This window comes from Scyliorhinus torazame, chromosome 11, assembly GCF_047496885.1.
Source record: "Scyliorhinus torazame isolate Kashiwa2021f chromosome 11, sScyTor2.1, whole genome shotgun sequence".
NCBI classification, from domain to species: Eukaryota; Metazoa; Chordata; class Chondrichthyes; order Carcharhiniformes; family Scyliorhinidae; genus Scyliorhinus; species Scyliorhinus torazame.
Window position 1 is genome coordinate 211,519,620 of NC_092717.1, and position 24,744 is coordinate 211,544,363.

Consider the following 24,744-nt stretch of genomic DNA (forward strand, 5'->3'; position numbering starts at 1 on the left):
CTTTTCTGTGCTGGACGTCCTGTGTAATCCAAAGTAATCTCAGATCTATGACATCTACCACTGAGAAGCACAAACATGGAAACCAGCTTCTCCTCCAAGTTACACACCATCTCGATGAGTAAATCTATCGCTGTTCCTTTATTGTTGTCTATTGTGGACTGAAATTTTATAACTCATTTGGGATGATGGTAATATTTTGAACTTGGAATAAGTTGATCTATTCCAACACTGTTCTTGGCATTTCTGGAGCTCCATCGGCAATTTCTTCTGGATTTAAAGAATCTTGCCTGCTCTCAATCCATTAAATTTCCTGAGGTAAAAGGTTAATGTAAATATCCCATAATCTTTGCACAGATTCTGAAATATGTTTAAATCATATTTTTTAATAAATCTTTTTGACAGAATGTGGCTGTCATGGCCAGGCCAGGATTTATTGTCCATCCCCAATTCCTCTTGGTAAAGCTGCGTCATTGCACTGACAGTGCATGTAATGTAGGTACACCAACATTGCTGTTAGGAAGGAATTTCCAGGATTTTGACCCAGCAACAGTGAAGGAATGGCGATTTTAGTTACAAGTCAGAGTGGTGTGTGGCTTGGAGGGCAACACCAGGTGGTGATGTTCCCATGCATATGCAGCTCTTGTCCTTCTACGTGGTAGAGGTCACATGTTTGGAAGGTGCTATCGAAGGAGCCTTGGTGAGTTGATGCAGTACATCTTGAAGATTGTTCACACTGCTGCCACTGTACCATTCGTGGTGAGATTGAATGTTTAAGGTGATGGATCGGATGCCAATCTAGGAGGAGTTTTGTCCTGGATGGTGTCAGTCTTGTTGTGTTGTTGGAGCTGCACTCATCAAGCAAGGGGCAGCACGGTAGCATTGTGGATAGCACAATTGCTTCACAGCTCCAGGGTCCCAGGTTCGATTCCGGCTTGGCTCACTGTCTGTGCGGAGTCTGCACATCCTCCCCGTGTGTGCGTGGGTTTCCTCCGGGAGCTCCGGTTTCCTCCCACAGTCCAAAGATGTGCAGGTTAGGTGGATTGGCCATGATAAATTGCCCTTAGTGTCCAAAATTTCCCTTAGTGTTGTGTGGGGTTACTGGGTTATGGGGATCGGGTGGAGGTGTTGACCTTGGGTAGGGTGCTCTTTCCAAGAGCCGGTGCAGTCTCGATGGGCCGAATGGCCTCCTTCTGCACTGTAAATTCTATGTCGAAGTGGAATTTATTCCATCAAACACCTGACTTGTGCCTTGTATCTGATGGACAGTGGGGAGTCAGGAGGTGCATTACTCTCTTCAGAATTCCCAGCCTCTGACCTGCTCTTGTAGCTGCGGTATTTAAATTATTGAAGCAGTTCAATTTCTGATCGGTGGTAACCCACAGGATGTTGATGATCGTGGTGGTGGCGGTGGGGGCGGGGGTGAGGGGGGGGCGGGGGGCGGGAAGAGGAGGAGGGATTGGGGGTAGAGGCCGAGAGTGTGAATGTTACTTGCCACTTAACAGCCCAAGTATTGAACCTGTGGTGAGCAGAACGTATAGACGATAAGTAGAAATTGACGAACAAGGTTTATTGCAATACAAATCCCAAACTCTTCCACTCCCCTGAGGCTTTCCTTCCCCGACCTGCACTCAGGTCAGGGTTTTTAAACGAGTTGGGGCTCTCCTTGTTAAGGGGAAGTTCATATTCTGGGGAGGTCATGGGAAACTGTATGGTCCTAATCCCGGGACCTCCATTGGGGTTATAACACCAGGCCTGACTGTTGTGCAGGTCTTCATAGATAGATTCATAGAATTTACAGTGCAGAAGGAGGCCATTCGGCCCATCGAGTCTGCACCGGCTCTTGGAAAGAGCACCCTACCCAAGGTCAACACCTCCACCCCATCCCATAACCCAGTAACCCCACCCTCGATGGGCCGAATGGGATTGAATTTCCGAATGGGAAATGCAGGTCTTGCTGCATATAAGCACAAACGCTTTCTCTGTTGTTCGTTACTGCCAGCCACATAGATGTTACTCCATCCCAAACCATAAGAATTACACATCTCCAGACCCCAAAAGGCATGGGGCGGGGTTTACCAAGCACCCCACTGTGTATTTTCCGGCAACGGAGGCGGTCCGGCAGTGGGATTTTCTGGCCTTGCCGTTGTCAATGGGATTTCCCGTTGACTGCATCCCTCATAGCCAGGAAACCCATGCGCCATCGGTCGGATGGGAATACCCCGCTGACGTGAATAGCCGGTAAATTCCGCCCATTAAGTTGCAGGCATTTTTAACTGTGTGCGGGAAGGCCGGCCGACTAAAAGTTAGCAAACTTTTAATGTTTTCATGCTGTTTAATGAGCTTAGCTTCTGGAGGAGTTGTCCTCTAAACAGATCTAGCTAAGAAAACAAGGAAGACATATATATATATATTATATACCACTCATTATGCAAATTATTATTTTGTGTTAATGAGTCCTGCCAGACCTAACCAGGTGGCAGAATTGTATTTGTTTATCATTTAGAAAATTACCATTTAATTGTCTGCTCCTCTTGATGCATTATTATTTCTGCGATAAATAAAGTGAAGAATATGTGTCATTTATTGCCGTGTAGCCAAATAACTTGATTTTTAATTTTTGGAAACTAGTCTGAGCGGTCCAACACTAAAAACACGCATCAGTCAGGAAGCAGCCTTGCCCCAGGAATCAGCAGGACATCATGCGTAGAGCTTCAACATGCATTTCTCACTGTCAGTTTGATGGTGCGAAAGCTGCTCTTGATATTGCAACAATAGAGTGACAACTAAATCAAATACGCATTAGCATGTAGATTGGAGCTCAATGCAGCAACGTTTACTTCAGGCGGGTGGCGGCGTGAGACAATTGTTTTATACTTGGATGAAAAGGAGATGAATGCTCCATGTTGCACTCGTCTCCTCTCAACCGAGAATGTTTATATTTAGGCTTCAGACTTTGGATTTTTTTGTGAGGGCCACGAAGAATCCAGCACGAGTTTTAAGGATACAAAGTAATAACATTTATTTACAATAACATATATATATAATATATATAACAGCAGCAGCAACTTCCCTTGCTGCACACTCCTTCCTGCTGGTTCCTAAACTGGCCAGCTTTATTTTTACTAGGAGTTTACTAATGGTTTCTCCGCCCCCCTCATTGGGGAAGCTCATACTCCCACAGGATTGTGGGATTGTCATTAGTCCCCAGCCAATGGTAAGTAGGCAGGTTATAACAGCCCCCCCCCCCCCCCCCCCCCCAAGTCCAAGGAATCCACCGAAGACCCTGGCGAAGGAGGGCGTCGGACTCGTTTTGCCGCAGGCCGGACACCATTTGCACAAGGCGCTGGATCAGGCGGCGTGTAACGAGACGGAGACCGGCGCTTCCGTGATGAACGGCGCAACGGTTGTACATCCACGGCCCGTGGACCCGAGGATTCCCCCTCTGATGCATCCTGTGTCTCCATCTCGGAGTCAGAGTCTGCTGCCTCCGTCATATCAGCGTCTCTATGTCCATTCGGTTCCGTAACGACCTGCGCAGGCTTCGAGTGAGGCACCAGTGTAAGATTGTGAGGACTACCTTCCCTTGTCTCTGGTCTCTGCGGCTGTAGAAATGAGCTCCAGGGCAGGGAATCTTTTGAGGGGATAGTCTTCTGGACCGAACGTGGTCTACATGTTTGCGCTGGAGACGACCCTGGGCTTGCACCTGGTAAGATATAGGGCCCGTTTGGCGAAAGATTACACCAGGAACCCACTGGGCACCACCAGCAAAATTCCGAACGAACACTGGGTCACCGGGCGCAAACTGCCGAATCGGCCGATGCCAAGAAAATCCCTGTCCCTGCCGTTCTTGTGTGCGGCGTACTTTTGCGTCAATGTCTGGGAAACCATACTAAGGCGGGTGCGAAGTCTCCGGCCCATTAGGAGTTCTGCGGGAGCTACCCCAGTTACCGCATGGGGGGTGGTCCTATACGTAAACAAAAAGCGAGCCACTCTCGTGTCCATTGATCCGGAAGACTGCTTCTTTAGGCCCCTTTTGAATTTCTGCACTGCGCGCTCTGCCAACCCATTTGAAGCCAGGTGGTAAGGGGCAGTGCGGATATGGCGTATGCCGTTCATTTTCGTGAACCTCGCAAACTCCTCGTGAATGGAGTGCCGTTATCCGTGACCAGCACCTCTGGGAGGCCATGCGTACTAAACGACAAACGCATCTTTTCAATTATTGCATAGGACGTTGTCCCCTGCATCTTATGCACCTCTAGCCATTTAGACTGGGCGTCAATTAATAGAAGGAACATGGATCCTTGAAAAAGGCCTGCGAAATCTGCATGCAAGCATGCCCAAGGCCGCCCTGGCCATTCCCAGTGATGTAGGGGCGCAGCCGGCGGAAGCTTCTGATGCTCCTGGCAAATGGAGCAGTTTTGGGCCACCTTCTCAATGTCGGTGTCGAGGCCTGGCCAGCAGACATAACTCCGGGCCAACATTTTCATTTTGGTCACACCTGGATGCCCATTGTGCAAGTCTGTTAGTATCTGCTCCTGGTCTTTTTCTGGGACAATCACACGCGTCCCCCACAAGAAGATACCGTCTCCCATGCTAAATTCTGACAGCTTGGAGGAAAATGCCCGCAACTCGCCTGGGAGCTGTCTATGCTGCCCACCATATAGGACTGTGTCGAACCTTTGACAGGACTGGCTCCGTCTGGGTCCACTCACGGATCTGTGATGCTGTGACAGGCAAGGTGTCCATAAAATGTAGGGTTGCAACCACCTCACCGGTCGTGGGGGTCGACATGGGGCCGGTCGATAAAGGCAATCGGCTCAGTGCGTCGGCATTTTCTATCTGCGTACCTGGTTTGTGCTCCAGAGAATACTCGTATGCAGCAAGCAACAAAGCCCAGCGCTGGATCCGTGCGGAAGCAATGGGCGATATCGGCTGATCCTCTCTGAAAAGTCCCAGCAGAGGCTTATGATCAGTCACGATAGTTCATTTAATTTCATTTCATAATGAAATGGCGGCCATACACATACTGGTGGAAGCGTTTCACCGCAAAAACCACTGCCAGGCCCTCCTTCTCGATCTGCGCGTACTTTTTCTCCCCTGCAGTCAATGTGCGGGAGGCGAAAGCTATCGGTCGCTCGGCCCCGTTCTCCATCTTGTGGGACACGACGGCCCCAATACCATACGGGGATGCATCACATGTGACGAGCAAAGGCTTTCCAGGATCATAGTGGGTTAGTAACCCAGACGACGACAATTGTTGCTTTACTCGCCTGAAAGCAGTTTCTTGCGGCTGACCCCAAACCCAGGTGTGATTTTTCTTTAGCAGAAGGTGCAAAGGGGCCAGCGTAGTTGCCAGATTGGGGAGGAACTTCCCGTAATAGTTTACGAGACCGAGAAAAGAACGAAGATGCAAATTGTCAGTCGGGGCGGGGGCCTGTTGAATTGCACGCACCTTCTCTGCGACGGGGTGCAAACCTTCGCGGTCCACCCGATAACCTAGGTAGACTACTCCCTTTGCCTGAAATACGCACTTTGTGTGACGTAAACGGACTCCAGCCTCCGAAAGGCGTCTAAGGACAGCCTCCAGATTTTCCTAATGTTCCTGCTCCGACGTCCCTGTAATCAAAATGTCATCTAAGTAGACAGCAACACGTGGTAAACCTCTCAAAATGCCCTCCATAACACGTTGAAAAATTGCGCAGGCAGAGGATGCTCCAAAGGGCAACCGTGTATATTCATACAGGCCCCAGTGTGTATTAATCGTTACATATGGTCGGGAGGCAGGGTCCAGCTCCAACTGCAGGTAGGCGTGACTCCTATCTAATTTTGTGAATGAGAGTCCACCTGCAAGCTTCGCGTAGAGATCCTCTATGCGAGGCATTGGATATCGGTCGAGTCGGGAAGCCGCATTCACTAAGTTTATAGTCGCCACACAAGCGAACTGTGGCATCTGGCTTCATTACAGGTACAATTGGTGCTGCCCAGTCAGCAAAACGGACGGGCCTGATAATACCCAAAGTTTCCAAACGAGTGAGCTCCCCATCTACCTTCTCGAGCAAGGCGTAAGGCACTGGGCGCGCCAGGAGATAGCGCGGCGTGGCTCCTGGTTCGACTTGGATAAGGGCTACGGCCCCCTTTTATTTTCCCCAAACCAGGCTGGAATACATCTGGGTATCGTCCTAGCACCTCAGTCAACCCTTCAGAAACTGTTTGGAAGATGTGCTGCCATTGCAACCGCAAATGGCGCAACCAGTCCCGACCCAACAGGCTGGGCCCATGGCCGCGCACCACGATAAGTGGGAAACGCCCCTCCTGACGTCCAGAAATAGCAGGGGTCATTGTAGTTCCTGCAATGTCCAGTGGTTCCCCCGTGTAGGTGGCCAACGTGGCCTGTGTGTCGGTTAATGTAAGGGTCTGTATACCCTGCTTGATGCGGTCGAATGTCCTCTGGGCAATCACGGAGACCTCTGCGCCAGTGTCCAACTCCATCTCAAGCAGGTGGCCATTGACCCGTACTGTCACCTTAATGGGGGCCACACGGGGAGCTGCCACACAATGCAACTGCAGGCAGTCGTCCTCCGTCTCCACGTCCTCTGGAGTAGTCGCCGCAGGTTCATTCACATGGAAGGTACGGGCCCTGGGCTGGTCCCAGTTACGGCCCCTGGGCTGGTCCCAGTTTCGGTCGGAACGACGGCGCCTCTGGCGCCCCCAGGACCGCCGTCCATGACGGGGTCGGCGCCTACAAGTCTGACACGGACATGGCTCCTCATCCATTGGCTCTGGAGAAGGCTCCCTTCGGGGAGGAATGTCTGACGGCCACTGGCATCGGTCCGGACGTTGCCTCGCCCAAGGCACCGTAGGAGTGCGGGGGGACGTTTTTGGACGGAAGGGGCTGCGCCCCAAGGCATGCATTCCATGTAGCTCCTGCACTCCTCGTTCTGCGCTCTCTCGGGACAATACTATTTGAATGGCCTGTTGAAAAGTCAATGTTAGCTCAGCTAACAACTTTCTCTGGGTGGCCGCATTGTTAATACCTCAAACCAAGCGGTCGCGGAACATTTCTGACAAGGTCTCACCATAGTCACAGTACTCCGCAATCCTGCGTAGCCTGGATAGAAAATCGGCAAGGGATTCTCTAGGGGTCCTCTCAGCGGTATTAAACCGGTAACGCTGGACTATCGTGGCTGGGGTTGGGTTAAAATGTTGCCCCACTATATTCACAAGTTCATCAAACGTTTTGGTGTCTGGCGCAGCTGGGTACGTAAGGCTCCTAATCACCCCAAACTTATGCGGGCCACAGGCGGTGAGCAATATGACCACCTGGCGCTCATTTTCGGTGATATTGTTTGCCCGGAAATAGTAATGTATCCGTTATGTGTACTGGTTCCAGCTTTCCAGCGCAGCATCAAAAACATCCAAACCTCCTTACAGAGGCATGGTATAATAGAAAACAACTTCTTCTCCGCCCCCTCATTGGGGAAGCTCATACTCCCACAGGATTGTGGGATTGTCATTAGTCCCCAGCCAATGATAAGTAGGCAGGTTATAACAGATTTCAATTCTAAAGTTTTCACCTTGATGTTTATACAAGCCTGTATCAAATGCTGTTGAATTTCGCTTGTGGAACTGAAGAGGTGTCTTCACAGTATCTTTGACACCAGCAACTACCATTTTATATTCCCGGTGTTTTTTTCCCCTTTGCCCTGTGGTATTTTTCCCTTTGGAAGAGAGATCTTTAGATTAAGCAGCTCAGTTTCTGACTGTTGAAATGGGAAAGCAGTTTGGCTGCATCTTCAGTGTAGCTTGACAGAGATGGTTTAAGTGGCCCTGTTGTCTCGAACACTTTGTGCTCCACCCTCACCACCCTGATTATTTCTTCACAACCCAGACCATCTCCAAACCGGAACCGTTCATAAAGTGTGGCACATTAGTTTGTGCTGCTGCCTCACAGCGCCAGGGATGCAGGTTTGATTCTGACCTTGGGTGACTTGTCTGTATAGAGTTTGCCCGCCCTTCCTGTGTTTCCTCCGGGTGCTCCGATTTCCTCCCACAGTCCAAAGATGTGCCGGTTAGGTGGATTGGCCATGCTAGATTTGTCCCTTTGTGTCCAAAGAGATTAGGTGGAGCTGCGGGAATGGACTGGATAGGCTAAATTACCTCCTTTTGCTCTGTAGGAATCCTATGAAATGCAAGTTCGTGTTGGTCCTGTCTCTCACCAGAAGAGTCAGGAGACCATTCGGTTATTAGGAGGGAAGGGAAAAAAGTAGAGTTCAACCACCCTCAATCCCAATCCTAATTTCCTCTGTCTGTTAGCTTTGACAGTCATTGGACTTGAAATGTTAGCTCTTTTCTCTCCCTACAGATGCTGCCAGACCTGCTGAGATTTCCCAGCATTTTCTCTCTCGTTCCTAATTCCCACACTCTGCCTTCAGGAACTGGTGATGCCTCCCTTTCTGGTAGAAAATATATCTCGACACAATAAAAGTAGAACTGAAGGAGAAAAATGTAAAATAGCAGAAAGGCAGAGGAAGATTCCAGGAGTAGCAGCTAAATGAATCCTGAACCACATTGCCATTTAATCATTGTCTGAATGTTCAAAATCACCATACCAGGCCTTACAGTTTCTGACAGAATTCATGGCCATTGTTGCACTTTGCAGCACACTAATGTGAAATGGTGTAAAAATAATAGAACCATGCTGACCAGAGAGTCAAAGGCTCAATTTGTGGCTTCCAGCACTTCTTAACTGTAGTATTTATTCAGCACAATTCAACTGCCTTGTCTGTCTGCAAAAGCAACAGTGATTACACTTCAAAATAAAATTCATTGACCAACATGGACCAGTTGGGCTGAATGGTCTGCTTCTGTGCCATATATCCTATCAGTGTGAGATCCTATCAGTGTGAGATCCTATCAGTGTGAGATCCTATCAGTGTGAGATCCTATCAGTGTGAGATCCTATCAGTGTGAGATGTTGTGGAACGTTCTGAGAATGTGATAGATAAATCACGGTGCTTTGCTACTTTATTGGTGAATTAGCTGATTTTTAACCGGGTATAGAAGAGGACTGCAGTTGTCTTAATTCCATCTGGACCAGGATAAGATGACTAGTGGTTCTCAATGTGAATTGACACTGCTCTTAAATAGCTATATCTAAAAGCAAATGGAAAAATGCAACACTTTGAGGAAGAAAGATTGGAAGGCAATTAATAACTATCATCTGAAATCAGTGATTTATTTGTCAATCAACAAAAGGTAACTTTTAAAATCCTAATGAGAAAAACAAATTTTCACCAAATCAATGCTTATTCAAACGTCGGTGCATCGGTGGAAAACAGTATTATTGGGCATTATTATATTGAAGCTTTAAGGACTCCATGCAGCTTGCAGAACACTAATTAGATTACATTCACTTCTGACTTCATCCAGTATGATATAAAGCAAAACTGAATTTAAAAAATACCGTAGCCTGGGCATTTAGATATGTGTGTGTGTGGAGGGACCTCCCTGCTGCTTCGCATCATCTTCTGTTGTGCACATTCAGCACCCAACGAAGGGAAACAGCTGTGCCGTAGGAAATTCAAAAATGATTGGATTACAGAATAATAATGCCGAAGAGGCCCTCTGACCCATCGAGTCCCCATTGAGTCTGCACCGACGCATGAAAGACACCGGACGATCTAATCTCATTTGCCAGCACTTCACCCATAACCTTGAATGTTAAAATGAGCTCATTCAGGTACTTTTTAAAGGATGTGAGGCAACCTGCCTCTATCACCCTCCCAGACAGTGCATTCCAGAGCGTCACCATCCTTTGGGTAAAAATGTTTTTCCTCAAATCCCCCCAAACCTCCTGCCCCTCACCTTGAACTTGTGTCCCCTCATAACTTTCCCCTCGTAAGGGCAACAGCTGCTCCCTATTCCTATCCAGGGAAAGAGTCATCCAGACTTCAAACATTAGCTCCCTTCTCTCTCCACAGTTGCGGCCAGACCTGCTGAAATTGTTTTCTGTTTTTGCCCCCTATCCACCCTGTCCATGCCCCTCATAATCTTGTTCACCTAGATCAGGTCTTCCCTATGTCTTCTCTGCTCTGGCGAAAACAGCCCAAGCCTATCTAAACTCTCTGTTCCACCCCAGGCAACATCCTGATGAATCATCTCTGCACAGTGTAAAATGGGGTGTGTGCTTCACAATCTAACATGCAGCTTTTTTTTGGTAAATAAGTATGTTTGTGTGAAGTAGTCTTGTTGGTTGTCCCTTGTTATCGTCTGTCATTGAGGTGAAAAGGCTATATTACCTCATTAACATTGCAACTCTGTCTTTGGAGGCATAATGTAAAAGATCAGGTGTACATGTTTTGGGAGGGGCAGAACATCAGCTTGTGAGAGAGTTTTGCGCACTCATTGCAGGGAAGGCATTTGGGGTGGCCAACCTAAATGGTTCCTCCAGGCAGCATGAATACCAGAATTCCGGGACTGTTATTAGTCGAAAATGTGAAGGCTGAAAGCTTGCTCCAATACACTGCTAATGCTGTGAGCCACCCCAGTCTTGTGATATGAAACGCTTGATTTCATGATGCAAGCATGCCTGCTGCGTTATATAACCCAATTTGATGTTTCCTGCAGATAGCCTGTGTCCTACTTGCCAAGTGGAAAAAAGAACACTACTTCCAAGGTGTGTCTCTATATTCTTCATCCACTGCGATGATTGTTTCGGATGGATGCAAAATGGACGAATTGCACTGCTGGACAAAATGTGGAGTGGATGTAGATTACACCACCTTCCATTGTGCCATGCAAAACATGCAGGGCACAATCTAATGGCCACGCTGTGCTTGAAAAGCAGCTCGCTGGGTGCAGCATGGCCAATAGAAGCCGGGAGATGCCGTTCTTTGGATCTACCCGGATCGCAACGCCTCACTAGGTCCAACACGATGTTGCGCAGTAAATCCCACCCATTGTGGGCGGGATCACTTTTTGGCAAATCTGCATACGAGTGAGAGACAGCTAGTCTCACTCTTATGTGCAGATTTCTGAGATACCCGAGGATTTTGGGCTCATCCCCTACACCTCGCGGACCTCAGGCGAGCGCTGTTCAGCACTGGTCCCCATAACCCGGAAGATGGACCAATGCCCCCAGGTGTATGCCCTTTGGGAAGTAGTGCACTGTCACTGCTGGTGCTAGCCTGGCACCTTGGCAGTGCCAGCCTGGCACTCGACTTTTGCCACCTCTGTACCAGCCTAGCACGGTCAGATGACATGGGCCCTGCCAGGGTGTCACATTGGTACTGCCAAAGTGTTCACGTGGCACTGTCAGCTGGCTTTTGTGCGTGCGCGATTGGGCTGGTGGTGCCCTGCATGGGTGTTGAGGGGGGAGGTAGTGTGTTTGGGCTGGGGGGCTTTGGGGGACACTTCAGGGGCCATTTCTAAGTAGGATTCCCGATCTCTCGCAGCACTGGGGAGTTCTACTGAGAGGAGCTCCCAGTATACAAAGCGGGGCGATGTGCGGCCTCGGTCGCGCGTTCCCTGCCGAGGCCTCTTTAGCTGCGTGCTTCCCGGCGCTCGCCTTGTACAACACGCTCACTATGGGTCTTTGTTCCCAATTAATTGAATCAAGCCTGCAATGTCACCAGCTTTGTTTAACATTTTGCTATGATATAGGCACCATACAAAAATAAGTTGAGTTGAGGGAAGAAAGTCTTTATAGTTTGGCTTGCCCAGTAAGAATATTGTATTCCCAACTTACAAGACATGGATTTCAGTCCATGTGTGCTTTTTGAAATTGACTTTACGAAGTGACCAACGTCTATTAAAGATGGCTGCTAGAAATCAGGTGACCTCCAGTGATTTTCTTTTCACCTGAGTCCAGAGAGTTCTTAAAATATAAATGTCTGTGGGCAGAGTGCTCACCATTGAAAGGCATGATGGAGTTGAAATGAGTTTGTGGTTTGGTTTCCACTTTGCATAGTGTTTGGATCTCTCTGAGCAACTTGTGACCTGAAATCAATTGGGAATATTTCTGTCTACTTATGAATGCCTCCTGTAGGTTTTGTCAAAAATTCTCTTTCTGCCCACTATAGTGCATAGTAAGTTTTTAGGTAAGTACATCTGCCTCTTGTAAACACTATTCCAAGATCTCTTCTTCAGCTCTTGCGTATGACAGAGCTGTCAGAGTTACATCACGGTACATTCACTTTCTCATTACCATAACTAGTAACCCATTATCATACATAAATCTCGGGTGGAATTGACAGCACCATTGTCATTGCGCTTGCCTTCAAACTCAAAAGCAATAGCTCCCTCAGAAGCAATGTCTGCGAGCTTGGCTTTTGACAAGGAAGCCAAATCACCACCACGTGTGAACAGCCACTGTTAAAGTCGCATGTTGGAGCAATGGCTTCTAACTTTGAATCATTTATGTGGCCAATAGAAGTATTGATCATGTCACCTGGTTGCACAGAACAAATTTGTTACCCCATGAGCCAGGCAGAGACCGATCAGCCTAGAAGCATCAGGACAAGAGGGATCATTACTCCACGCAGAGCAGAGCCCCGCCAATCAATCAGTCAGCTCGGGTAGTGTGAGGACTAATTTCTATTCTTCTGCAAAGATTTTTCTCTATTGACACTCAACTCGGAATCCAAAGATTTCTAACTCCCATTCATCTTCCAAGAACCATGAGAGAGAACCCAGCCAGACCTGCACCATCTACACCTAAAAGGACTATTTAACCACGTGAGTCACCTCTTGTTATTCTGTTAATCTAGCTGCATACTTCTTGCTCTAGAATCCATCTCTCCTTGAGCGTCTGTGTTTCTGTGCATGAGGGAGTGAGTGTCTTTCATTTACGTTTCAGGGCATTAGACAAATAGATGTTATCTATTCGTCTGAAGCCTGTTTCATGTCGATTGCTAAAAGTCGCAACACTCTAAAACACTCCTTCTGAAGCACATATCGTGCTGTGGGTGACCAAGAGGTGAACAGAAAGAGGAAAAGTTATGCTACCATCTCTCATCCATCCAAAACAGATGTAAAATGTTCGAAAGCAATCAAAGGCAACAATCTCCAAAATTAGCAGGCCAATTTTATACAGGTTGTTCAGTTTCCTGGCCAGGATTACCTGGTTGTTGGTGTGGGAGATCTGACAGAACATATTAGTTGTTGAGTTTCACTGTGAGCAATATTTGGGAATTGGAGCTGATGAATTTGTGAAAACATTTAATTTTAAAAGATAGTGATCCCCATATGAAACATTGACAGTATGAAATGAATAGATTTTACTGGTAAAGTGTCACTCCTTTAAGATTTCATTACATGCAGTTATTTCAAGCTAAACTTAGTTTGTGGAGTGAGATTACTGGGCAGTTGCAGTGATGCACATCACTAAGACCATCAGCAAATCTAACATGCACGTTGCCTGTTGATTTGTAAAGCTTCAAGACAAATGTACTGACCAATGTTCAGTAATTGAAACATTGGGTTAGTTAATTCAGAGGTAGTTTGGAATTTCTGCCTCTATTTCTCCTCCACCTTTCAGAAGGTATTGATTCTTAGATTTTGGACATTCTCCACCAGCTTGTCCCAATGGAAATTCTTCAGGTTATTCGATCAGATAGTGAATTGCTGCTGCCTCAAAGGAGTCACTGGGAAAGAGCAGGGAATGGGGTCAATTGGATAACTCCTTTTCAAAGAGCCAGCAGAGACATATTGAAGCAAGCGGTCTCCTCCTGTTCTCTTTGATTTTGTGCATTCTTTCCATAACTTATAATCCATGCAGCACCTATATAAATGAAATATTGATGCTCTCAGGAAATTCACCCACACGGAGTAAATTAAAGTGTCAGCCAATCCACAAACCGCAACCATCCAGACAAAGGTCTTGTCCAAAAGGCAATTGTTGGCACAGAACTTAAGTCAATTTGACAATCTGTCAATACTCCATTTGGATGATTACATTTAATGTATCTCCCATTATAGTTTCATATATTTCCAACAATGAACTGACCATGTAGAGGCCAGCGTTTGCCTCACCTGTTATTTTTGCAAAGCTCCATGAGCTGGCAGCAGTAGAACGGCTGAACAAAATGGACAGCCTCCTTGACTATGTGACTTTTGTTGAGGTGGGGGAAGACCATCTCTCCTAGTAGCTCATGCCTGAAATAATTCTGTTTTTTTTTAAGATGTTGGATTAAATAATTTCCTTTTCCTGCAAATAAAGACTCCTGCGTATATCCAACACATTTGTAACTTTGATTTCTTCGTATTGGTTTGAGAATCGACAAACCACAATTCCTCATTGCAAATTAAGCCTCAGTCATTTTCAAAGAATGGTAAGTTCAGAGTGTCACTAAAACTTTGGCCAATCCAATTTCGGTGTTTTTAGTTCCAGCAGGAATTTTGGATCCAGGATGGCACAGGGCTAAATCACTGGCTTTGAAAGCAGACCAAGGCAGGCCAGCAGTACGGTTCAATTCCGGTAACAGCCTCCCTGAACAGGCGCCGGAATGTGGTGACTAGGGACTTTTCACAGTAACTTCATTGAAGCCTACTTGTGACAAGCGATTTTCATTTCATTTCATTTCATTTTGATGGTGATTTGATGGCAAGTATCAAAAGAATAGAACCTTTCTTGAAACTGAACATGGGTCATTGGGAACCTGTCTGCAGAAAAATTACCTTATTTAGGTAATATTTTGGCACATACTCATAATCAATGTTGCAGGATAGGAAGGGAAAGGAGTCCAGGAAACATGGTCTGAATATGATCATTGTATTATTATCAATAATAATAGCAGTTCGCTGTCATTGTGTCAAAATCCTGGAATACTTTTCGCAACACTGTGGACGTACGTTTTTTATTCTTTCATGTGATGTGCATTTTATGCCCATCCCTAATTGCCCTTGAGAAGGTGATGGTGAGCCACCCTCTTGAACTACTACAGTTCATGTGCTTTAGGCACACCGATAGTGCTGATGCAGACATTTGAAGGAATTTGACCCAGTGACAGTGAAGGCGTGCCAATATAACTCCAAGTCAGGATGGTGTGTGGCTTGGGGGGAAACTTGCAGGTGGTGGATGTTCCTACGCATCGGTTGCTCTTGGCCTTCTAGGTGGTAAAGGTTGTGAGTTTGGATGGTATTGTTGAAGGAGGCTTGGTGAGTTGCTGCAGTCCATCCTATAGTTGCTACAGTCTGCTGTTACTATTCATCAGAGGCGGTGGTTGTTGAAAGTGGTGGATGGGGTGCCAATCAGGTGGGCTGCTTTGTCCTGGGTGCTGATGAGCTGCTTGTGTTGATGGAGCTGCACAGATTCAGGGAAGTGGAGAGTAGTCCATCAACTGACTTGTGCCTTGCAAATGATAGAAAGGTTTTGGGAAGGTGGGAGGTGAATTCCACAGAATTCCCAGCCTCTGTCCTGCTCTTGTAGCCATAGTATGTATATGGCTGGTGCAGTTCAGTTTCTGGCCCATGTAACCCCCAGGATGTTGATGGTGGGGGATTCAGCAATGGTAACGCTATTGAATGTTAGGGGATGATGGTTGCATTATCTCTTGTTGGAGAAGACCTACACCACATGGACGTAGCAGTTCAAGAAGGCAGCTCACCCTGATCTTCTCGAGGGCTACTGGGGACAGGCAATAACTGAATGAATAAGTTTAAAAAAAAATAAGCCAGAGCAGTAATAGTGCATGAATCTGCCTGTTGATTTAACCTGTTCATTTTGCTACCTTTTTTATTTTTGGAAAAGGCAAAAAAAATGAGAGCAGGATGGATTGAGTGTAGGCGTGACGCACTGCATTGTGCCATTACCATATCCCATTCACAGCAGTAGATTTGTTCCTGAAGGGAGGGCATCAATTTTCTTTTAAGGCTGTGGAAATTGAGTTAATGAACAAAATCGGGACACTGGATTGTGGCGAGGCAGGAAATTGTAGAGCAGCAATCATCTGATGAATGTTGATAGTGCCATCAAAATACACACATACTTTTGTTGGTAGTTTCTTTTCCTCCTGCTGACCCCAACTGAAACCTTTTTGTTTCTGAAAAAGGTGTCCGGTGATTTCTGTAATCATTGGATTTACTCTACCTATTAAATCATGCTGAGGACCCTTTGCCCATCTCGTGCTTACCCCCTTTAAGAGATGGTTGTATTTTTAGTAAATGGTTATCTTTATTCTTATTCTCAGCATGGAACATAACTATTCGGTGAAATGTGAGAGGCAATTTGAGTAGCTGTAAATTCCCCTAGGCACCATTCTCAAACTATTATACATAAGAAAATGGACAAATGAACATGCTATCTAGGCAATTGCAACTGGTCCTAACCGTGCATAGCATGCAATACACTTCTGTACCTTCGGTGAGCCAAACACTGAGACTATTGTATGCTTGACATCTCCAATTATACTATGCTGTACATTTATGTAGGAATTAACCTCTGTAATGCTCTTTTCATTTCAAAACTCACAAAAAGAAAAATGAAACCGTGAAACTAGATTCGAAACAAAGCAAAACTGCTTCTACAATTAAAAAAAAATGTTTTTTAAATTAAAATGCTCAATATTTATTTCAGTCCCTTCTTCAGAGCTAACACCCTGAAAGAGGATCAAGCTCCAGATATAGGGGAGGGTTTCTTTAATCTTTCTTGGAATGTGCGTGTTACTGGCTTGGCTAGCATTTTTATTGGCTATTGCTAATTTCCCTGGAGAGGATGGCGGTAGGTTGAACGAGGTGATGTAGGTTCACCTCCAGCACTGGTCGGGAGGGGTATCCAGGGCAGCGACAATGAAGGAACTGAGGCATTTCCAAGTCAAGGTGGTGTGTGACTTGTAGCTGATGGTGTCCCAATATGTCTGCTGCCCTTACTTTTCTAGGCGGTAGAGGTCATAGGTTTAGAATGTACGATCGAAAGAGCCTTGGTGAGTTCCTGTACTTGCAAATGGTACACTGCTAGAACTGCGCGTCGGTGGTAAAGTGAGTGAGTGTTGAAGGTGGTGGATGGAATGCCAATCAAGTGGGCTGCTTTGCCTTGGATGGCATCAAGCTTCTTTAGTGTTGTTGGAGCTGTACTCCCCCATTACACTCCTGACTTGTGCCTTGTAGATCGTACACAGGCTTTGGGGAGTCGGGCTTTGATGAGCTCACCACAGAATTTCAATCCTTTGACATATGCTTGCAGCCACATAATTTATAACGCTGGTTCAGTTCAGTTTCTGGCTAATGGTTATCCCCCAGATGTTGTTGATGGGGTGAAATTCCGCCATGGGAATGCCACTGAATGTGTCGAGGGACGATGGGTAGATTCTCTCTTGTTGTAGATGGTCATTGGCTGACAGTTGTGTGGCGTGAATGTCATTTTTCATTTATCAACCCAGGTCTAATAACTTTGGCTCACCAACTAGGTATGAAGCAGCTCATGTTTATTTGCAACATACTGTCTTACAAAGTCTTGCAGCTTCGTGGCTGCTAGTTAGTGTCCGGAATCGATCTGAGGTGAAAGCCCACGCTTGCTCGGGTGAAGGCCCAACCCACCATAGTCCCCTGCTTCATTTTCCTGGGTCATGTGACCCTATTGGTCAATCATCCCCTTAAAGGTGCCAGTCACCACATCTCTCCCCCTTTAAGTCCTTTTATGCAATGGTAACAGTTAAATGATCCAGTCCCTGATAGATTTCACATTTAGCCTATTCAACCAATCCATCATAGATTTAAGGCGGGATTCTCCCGCAACTGGCCGGATGGCCCAACGCCAGTGCCGAGAGTGGTGCGAACCACTCCGGTGTCGGGCCGACCAGAAGATGCGGAATTCTCTGCACTTCCGGGGGCTAAGCCGGCGCCAGAGGGGTTTGCGCCACGCCAACCGGCGCAAGTTGGCACATGCGCAGAACCGCCGCCATGGTTCTGCACATGCGCAGAGCGGCCGCGTGTTCCTGCGCATGCGCGGGGGGTTTCTTCTCCGCCCCAGACATGGCGGAGCTCTACTGAGGCAGGCGCAGAACGAAAGAGTGCCCCCACAGCACAGGCCTGCCCGCAGTTCGGTGGGCATGCCAGGCCACCGTTTGGGCCCCCCCCCCCCCCCCCCGGGCCGGATCCCCCCACGCCCCCCCCCCCCCCCTCCCCCTCACACGAGGACTCACCTAGCTGGCCGACAAGCCAGGTCCCGCCGTGACGGACCATTCCATTTCACGCCAGCGGGACTGGCCAGGAACTGACGGCCACTCGGCCAATCGGGGCCCGGAGAATTCCGGGGAGGCCGCCACCAACGGCCCACGACCGGTGCGGCGTAAACCCCATCCCCTCCCAAAAACCGGTGCCGGAGAATACGGCAGCCGGCGTCGGAGCGGCGGGGAGGGATTCACGCCACCCCCCCGGGTTTCTCCGACCCAGTGAGGGGTCAGAGAATCCCGCCCTTAGTGTCTCTGGTGGTTTCTGCTTTCTGGCAGAGCAGAGTAACTCCAGCAACTTGGGTGCTTCTGCTGGGGTACTTGCTGCAGAAACTGCTGCACCTGGTACCTCTTCAGGTACTGGCAACTCGGCCTCATCCGTTTCTATGGTGACCGCAGGCTCTCCTGTCTCGGGTTGACTTGGTACTTCACTTTCGGACAACCAACAATGTTTCCTGATGCCAATGTGGTTTCGAGTTGACATACTGGCTGCTGGGAGAACTCTTGTCCAGGTAAGTAGTCCACATGTTTCTTGACCATTTCCTTTGTACAGTCACTTGTAAGAAAGTGGTCCTGCATTGGCTGCAACAACTCTTGGCACCCAGCTTAGTTTGCTTTCTAAATTTCTTTTATTTTTGATAAATTTAGAGTACCCAATTCATTTTTTCCTATAAAGGGGCAATTTAGCGTGGCCAATCCACCTACCCTGCACACCTTTGGGTTGTGGGGGGCGAAACCCACGCAAACACGGGAAGAATGTGCAAACTCAACACGGACAGTGACCCAGAGCCGGGATCGAACCTGGGACCTCAGCGCCGTGAGGCAGCAGGGCTAACCCACTGCGCCACCGTGATGCCCCCTGCTTCCTAAATGTCTGACATACACTTCATCTATTGCAAACAATCGTCCTGAATTGTGTTTTTTTTTTCTGACTGCTCTGACTAGTCTACACCTTCCCTGGTAAATTTGGAAACACCAGACTTGGTCTAGTCCTCCGATGCAGGCCCATCAATAATTCCACTGGTGGCGCTCCCGAAATAGAATGCGGCATTGCATGGTATCGTAGAAGAAATCGAGACATTCTGGTTTCCAGGGTTGCACATGACTTCTTTAAATACTTGCCTTGTAGGTTTGGATGGCTTGCTCAGCCAATCCATTGGACGCTGAGTGGCACAGTGCAGTACGGATATGTTTCATACCATTCGTGGAGATTATCTCATATAATCCTCAACTCCCCCTTCCCGCCATGTCCCCATAACCCTCAATTCCCTTGCTGATTTAAAAATCTTACTGATCCTACCCCCACATACTCATCTGTGTTGTTTAGATAAATGACGATCAATAGGAGGTCCAGCGTGGATCCCTGTCACTGGTTTCCAGACACTAAAGCAGCCGTCTGTCATCACCCTCTGTCTCCTACAGCTAAGCCAATTTTGAATCCACCTCATCAAGTTACCCTGTATCCCGTGTGCATTTATCGTCTTTATCTGTGGAAAATAAAAATCCGAGGGGTGACTTAATTCAAGCTGTTGTGAAGTTTGATCAGTTACGCGCATACCTGGATTTTTGTAGTGATAGATGTCCTCTGCACCTCAGCCAAAATAACGGCGGAGCCCCAATTCTGGAAGTCGGGCTCCTGAATCCAACACCGGACCCTTGGTTTGCGGGTATAACTGGGGCGGTTTGTAATCTGTACATCATGGTTCATGCAGCAACTACACATTTAAAAGTGCAGCTGCCTTCAAGCAGTGGCATGTTTCATTTGTGAGCGGTCCAAACCGCAATTTCATTTTGGTGTGATGGGTGTGAGCCAGAATCCGGCTCATCACACCCAGAATCAGTATGGAGACGGCCACAAGGGCTGCTTGTGCTAAACCATGTCTATTTAGGCTTCCCTCAGTGCTTTGAGACTTCACCTCAGCAGTAAAAGAAAAACAAAAACAGCCCTTAAGCTCTTGCCCATACACTCTCCATGCCAACTTATGCCACCTCCTGTGCTATCCACGCCCATGGCACTTCAGTCGATGCCTCTTCTGTGCTGTTTTCTTTTGTGATTCATATCCTGCATGCCACTCTATGGCCCTTGCCTCACCCCCATTTACTCTTGTACCTTGCTGGCAGCTCACCCAATTTCACCCCCCCCCCTCCCTCCACTACTAGGAATGAGTCATATCACACTAATCGCATTATGATAACTCTTGGGCTTAGATCAACAGACAGCCTTGTCAGCTCAAAGATTCCACTGAGTTTATCTATTTTTTATGCACATTCATGGCCAATTTTAACAATTCCATAGGGCACCTCACTTTTCTCAAAGGGCCACTTTGCTTCTCCAAAAGAGTACCTACCTCTTCAAATAATTCTGGCATCTTTAAACCTTTTGCTCAAATGCCTTTAATGTAACGGAGTCAAAAACAAAATAATGCAAGAACAAAGGAATGCACGGGATAGCCAAGATGGGAGGCTAAAATAAGTTCGGAAATATTTCATTGATGAGAAAAAGGCCAAATGATGGAAGGGAAAAAGAGGTTTCAGATGATCTGAAATGAAGAAAAAAGGTGTTACTGGGAAAAAAGACCAGATTTGGATTAGATTTAGATCTATTTTCACGTGTACTGAGGTACTTTTAAAGTCCAGACAGATCATTTCATATATGAAAAACATTTGACATATGATAAATACACAATGTAAATACATAGACATAGACATCAGGTGAAGCATACTGAGTGTAGTGCGACAACAGTAGGGAAGATGCATGGAGAGATCAGTTCAGTCCATAAGAGGGTCATTCAGGAGTCTGGTAACAGCGAGGAGGAAGCTGTTTTTGAACCTGTTGGTGCATGGTCTCAGACTTTTGTATCTCCTGCCCGATGGAAGAGGTTGGAAGAGAGAATAGCCCGGATGGGAGGGGTCTTTGATTATGCTGCCCACTTTCCCAAGTTAGCAGTAGCTGTAGACTCTCCAGACCCTTGATCAAAGTTGCCGCCTTTCCTGTTCACCGATACCTTTTTTCTGAACATCTGCGACGCTTTCTCCCAAGTCAGGGTTCTGAAGTTGGGAATTGTCCTGAGTCTGTGCTCCCAACTTGGGAGTGAAACATTGGCCCTTAAAGAGGATGTTGGGATGTCCAGAGTGAGGTAGGTGAGCCATTTTTCGCCTAATTTCCCTTGACTGCACTTTGCCTATTTGATGCATTGTGTAGCCCCTTTAAGACTGCCACACAGTGCATGCACATATCTTAAAGGGACTGTTGTTTCTACATGGCCTGGTTGTCCTTTGTGTGCTACAACTATGCAGCATTGAGGAAGCATTGGAGGTGAGTCACCATTAGAGCAGGGGGATGCTGATTTGGAGGTACCCCAGATGAGTGAATTTGCAAATGCACTCTTCATCTACTGTAGTGGAGCAGACAGTTCCTTTTCCTTCACTGGGATATGGAAGCAATGGGTGCACTGTCTGGATCACTTGGGGACTGTGGTACAATCCAGAAAATGTCTCCGGGATCCTAAACTGCACAAACCGGCAATCAAGGAGTAGGTAAAGATGGAACCGGATGACCGGTGGAATGAGAAGAGTAGAAGATAGTGAAGCCTGTTCTGATTGAACTATTGAGAGAAACCTTATTTTGGTAGGTTCTCCTAACAACATTAGTTAATGTAGTACAACATTTCCCTGTCAATCTCTTAGAGAATAAAAACATTATCGATGAGACAATACATCCCGAGATGAATTCTGAAGTTTGGGATCAGAAACAATTATTTCATAGAAACCCAATCCCCCCTTATCATTCTAGTCGGTCCTTTCACAGTGCTTTCCCTTTTTAATAATGGCTGTTTTCTTGTTCAACTAACTCGGTCTGAATTCTTCCTGATAGCACTAGGGTTGTATACATCTCTCAGGATCTAGAACCAGAGGGGACACTTGGGAGCACGCTTGTCAGATGGGAAAAAAATTATGCTGTGCTGTGGGGTGGGGGATGGGCAGGGATGTTGGGCATGGTTTGGCCCTGTCTGCTTTCCTGGGGCGTTTTGCTTGCTTGGACGTGGAACCATCTGGAGAGCATCAACATCGAAGACTTGCTGTGAGTTCTTTCTGCCACGCTGCCTCCAAGCCTATGGAATGTCAGAGACCCACAACTAAACCGGCAGCCATCGTTCAACTGAATGACATCATGAGAATTCCATACAGATCACAAGACTGGCAATGAGACATCCGTTTATACGATGCGGCATAACAGATGGTTCAGAAGCTGCCACCCATTCCAAGGATGTCTGCATGCTTTCAGCACTGTGCATCAGTACCTCACAGAAGCAGCTTGTGAATTCTTCCCCACTTGTTGCCATGGTGCCAAGCTGCTTGACAAATTACCCCATGGCTGCAACAGTCGACCATGATTTGCGCACATGCTCCATTCCAATGCATCTCCACAGTGATCTGGACCCAGTGCCACTGCAGCTTCTGGAGGAGGTACTCTCAAGGCAGTGTCTCTTCTGCTCTTTAATGCTCAGTGGTTTAATTTTTCCTTCCGAGTTACTTTTCTTCAAGAGGATATGACTGGGCTGCTTCATGCCAAGTCTTGGAATTGTGAAGAGGTGCTAAATGGGTTGCATTTCGTAGGTTCTTAGGAAGATGTAATGGGGGACAAAGATGAGGACAAATTACTGCTTCGTAAATGTGTACTACTGGGCTTCATCTGAAGGGGAGTTCCTGACCGATGATATTTCCTGGACCTTTGAGCAGATTGAGTGTGAGGGAATGAAGACAAAAGAAACCTTCAGTGAGAAGATGCCAACCTCTTTCTTGCCGCCTGTCGAGTCATGTACTTTGGAGCTATATTGCATTTTCCTCTGATGAGGTGACTTCTGGAAATGTGTCAGCGCTCTCTGAAAGATGTGATCCATCTGCTATTAATTGTTTTTTCCTCCTGCAGTAATGCAGTGGACTTGCACAACAATGCGACCTTGTAACTTTTTTTGCATTGTTTGCCTTTAGCATTTTGAAAGTCACTGTGGAACTGATGTTCCATGCATTGGATCCTTGCTGGTTGTTGGAAGTGAGTGCTCAGGATACCAGATGGGTGGCTGTCCAGAAGTATAGGGAGAGGCAGGAAATGCAAAAGTCTCTGGGGAGTGTGTCACTCTCCAGTCAGCACTCGCTGGTGAAATGTTCGGGCTGATGAGACCTTGAAATTGTGCAGACCAGACCAAGGGACTATCGAGTGGAGGGGGGGAAGCAAAGTGTAGAAATGCAGCATTTCCAGGATATTCCATAGCCAAGGAAAGCATACATAGTATATTGCCTCTCTGGTGCCAGGGCAAAGGACATCATGGCAGGGTGCACAATATTCTGCAAGGGGAATAATCAGTGAGGCAGAATATCTGAAGGATTAAGCCCTGCAATACAATTTTGAGGGGCTAGGGAGAAAGTTTAATAATCTCTGGATGTCCCCAGTGCCACACCCATGCATGATCAGAAATCGGAAGATGGGAGGATCACTGCTTGGCTTGAGGCATAGTGCAGAATGGAGGGTTTTAGCTTCTTGGGACATTGGGACCATTTCTGGGACAGGAGACACTGACACAAAAGGGATAGGCTACACCTCAGCGGGACAGGGACTGATATCCTCGGGGCTGGTTCACAAGTGTGGTTGGAATGATTTAAACTAAATTGTCAGGTGAATGGACACCAGCACATAGAAATAGAAAAGAGGAATAGGGTGCATAAGGTGACAATAGTGGATAATACTCTTAAGAAGGAAGTAGTACAATGTTAGATAGGAGCTAACTAAGAAGGACTGTGAGGAATACAAAGATCGGTTTGCAAGTATGTAAATACACATTGTGGTGAATGAGGTCAGTGAGCTACAAGCAGAAATAGCTGTGTGGGAATGTGATGCAGTGGTATAACAGAAACCTGGCTTTAAATTGGTGAGGACTGGGTGCTTAATATTCATGGATGTAAAGTTTTCAGAAAAGGTATTGAAGGAGAAACGAGAGGCGGAGCAGCAGTACTGATTAGGGAAGAAATGCTAATGTTGGAAATAACAAGGTATCCTTGAGCGGGAAAGGACAAAGCACGTGTTTATTACAGTTGAGAAAGGCAGCTCATGTTTGACAAATTTAATTGAATGTTTAAATGAAATAAATGAGAAGGTTTAGGGAATCCAGTGGGTATTGTGTTGAATATATTTGAAGAAGTTGTTGACAACATACCATGGAAAAATCTGGTAAGCTAAATGGTGCCTAATGGAATAGGAGGGTCAATGTCCATTTGGATAAAAATCTTGGCTCAAGGACACAATACAGCAAGTCATGGGAAATGGTGATTCTTCAGACTGGCGCGTGATAGACACTGGTGTTCCCCAAAGCTCAGTGCAAGAAACATGACTTTTTGGATTTTGATTTTGATTTATTATCATGTGTACTGAGGTACAGTGATAATATTGTTCTGCATACAGCCCAGACAGATCGTTCTAGACATGAAAAACATAGGACATACATAAATACACATTGCAAATACATAGGCACAGGCATCGGGTGAAATGCGGAGCGTAGTCCTACTCAGTCGAGAAGATGTGTGA

The 24,744-nt window shown here is 46.8% G+C and overlaps 1 protein-coding gene across 2 annotated transcripts in view; it reads left to right on the plus strand.

The window, feature by feature from the left end:
* Positions 1–24,744, plus strand: part of tsnare1 (T-SNARE Domain Containing 1) — a 1,154,852-nt gene that overhangs the window by 246,581 nt on the left and 883,527 nt on the right. The window lies entirely within an intron of this gene.